This window comes from Adiantum capillus-veneris, chromosome 11, assembly GCF_014529385.1.
Source record: "Adiantum capillus-veneris isolate H3 chromosome 11, ASM1452938v2, whole genome shotgun sequence".
NCBI lineage: Eukaryota > Viridiplantae > Streptophyta > Polypodiopsida > Polypodiales > Pteridaceae > Adiantum > Adiantum capillus-veneris.
The window spans coordinates 79,842,893-79,845,328 of NC_140941.1; positions in this window are offsets into that span (position 1 = coordinate 79,842,893).

Genomic DNA, 2,436 nt, shown 5'->3' on the forward strand with positions numbered 1-2,436 from the left:
AAAACAAAAACGCACACACACATACATAAACAAAGAATGCACACACACACATTTAGAGAGGAAAAGAGAGAGAGAGCATGCATAAACAAAAAACGCACGCATTGAGAGAGGAAAAGAGAGAGAGAACATGCATAAACAAAAAACGCACACATTGAGAGAGGAAAAGAGAGAGAAAACATGCATACGATCCAAAAAAACGCACACACATTGAGAGAGAAAGAGAGAGAAACTAATTTAATGTCGTAGGAAACTAATTAAAATTAAAAGACCTAAAGATCTAGCCGACGAGGAGTTGAACTCAAGACCTATTATTCAAGAGGGAAATGGCATAATCAATCTATCATACTTGGCATGGGTGATAGAAAGGTTATACCATTTATCTCTTTTTATTGGCACACACATCCACATACGTGCACACACACAAGAAGAAGAGAGTTATAACGTCGTAGGAAACTATCTTAAAAGACGTTAAAGATTAGGTTATATGTAGACTTACATTAAATTAGATTTAGGTTTATTTTTAACTAGATTTACGTTTATTTACGCTAGATTTAGATTTACGTTATATTAGATTAGATTTAGGTCTCCATAGACTGCGATGCCTGCATGAAGCGGGTGAAGAAAGCCCTCAATGGAATATAGGGTATTGCTGCCTTCACTCATGGTGGGCTCCGTCGATCCAAAAGTACTCGTGAAATGTCTTCAGAAGATAGGGAAGAAAGTGGATCTTCAGGGCGGCAAGAGTCACTACATCCCCGACACAATGACCATCTAGACAACCTCTAGTCATTCAACAGCAACTTCAAAGTTAGTAACAAGAGCAAGAACGGTCTAAAGGGCCAATTGCTGTCGTCAGATGTGGATGGAGATGAGGCAGCGTCACCGCCGGAAGTTAACTCTCACATCTTTAGTGATGAGAATGCCAACTCTTGCCGAGTTATGTGAAAAATTATGTGTTAAATCAGTTTTAAGGTTCTTATAATGCCTGTTAGTTTAGTTCTTTGTTTTTAATATAACATAATTTACGTTAGATTTAGATTTATGTTATATTAGATTAGACTTAGGTTTATTTAGGTTTACCCACACACACACACACACACACACACACACACAAGAAGAAGAGAGTTTTAACGTCGTAGGAAACTATCCCAAAAGACGTTAAAGATTAGGTTAGATGTAGACTTACGTTAAATTAGATTTAGGTTTATTTTTAGTTAGATTTACGTTTATTTAGATTTACGTTAGATCGAGTCCACGCAAGAATTACTTACGGTTTAGGGTTTAGAGTTAGACGAGCAGTGAAAAGATCTACTGTGAAAAGATGTTAAGATGCTGTGAAGTGCTACAGCTAGAGAAGAGGCAAAGGGGTTTTGTCCACTACATGCAGTATCATGTAGACGTGGGTGTGTAGATTTCTTATACCCACAAATATAGGTATTGACCAATAAAGACGAGATTATAACCCGGTGGTTCTGATCTCCGTGCACCTCTAGACCGAGGTGTGCGGGGATTGGACATGACTAGAGAATGTGAGGTAAAGAGAGAGAGAGAGAGAGAGAGAGAGAGAGAGAGAGAGAGAGAGAGAGAGAGAGAGAGAGATAAGACGAAGAATGCCAATAAAATATTAAATTTGTTGTCCAGGTTATAAGTGTTTTATCCTCATTATGAGTAGTGACGAGGATGTGGGACCGTCCAACCGAAACACCTATCTCTCAACGAGGGTCTTATGTCCTTGTAATCAATGCAAGCATGCTGTGCGACGGACAAGACGTGTTTCTTTGCAGCACGTTCACGAATTTGGTGAGTTCGATCCATCTATTATAGATCGAGTTGTTGCCAATTATAACTCGTCGGACTCTAACGCTGGCCAACAAGCAGCAATCTTGCAACCCAATAGACGTGTTCGCAGGCGCTTTGGTCAAGCAGCATATGTGAGGGCACAAGATGTAGCCTCTGACAGCTCGGGGGATGATCATGCAGAGCACATTCCCAACGAGGCAATGTTTGAGCCCGAGATTGATGAAATGATCGAGACGATCATGGATTCAGAAAGGCTTATCTATGATGATATGAAAAGTGAAGCCGATACGCCATTGTATAATGGAGCACGTATGTCTAGATTGAAAGCACTCCTGGTTCTTCTCAACATGCAGGCAAAGTTTGGATGGAGTGACACTAGCGTCACAGCGCTTTTCAGGTGATCTATTACAATTAGTTTACTTTAATAAAACTCTAAATGTATAATGATCTGATAGATTTTTACACGACTGTATCATATTTTTATGTTGTGTAGATTGCTGAAAGAGCACATACTACCAGCTGACAATGTGATGCCAGATTCTCGAGATGAAGCAAGAAAGATTTTGCGAAACTTGGGGATGGATTACAATTCTATCCACGCTTGTCCTAATGACTGCATTCTTTTCAGAGGGGAAT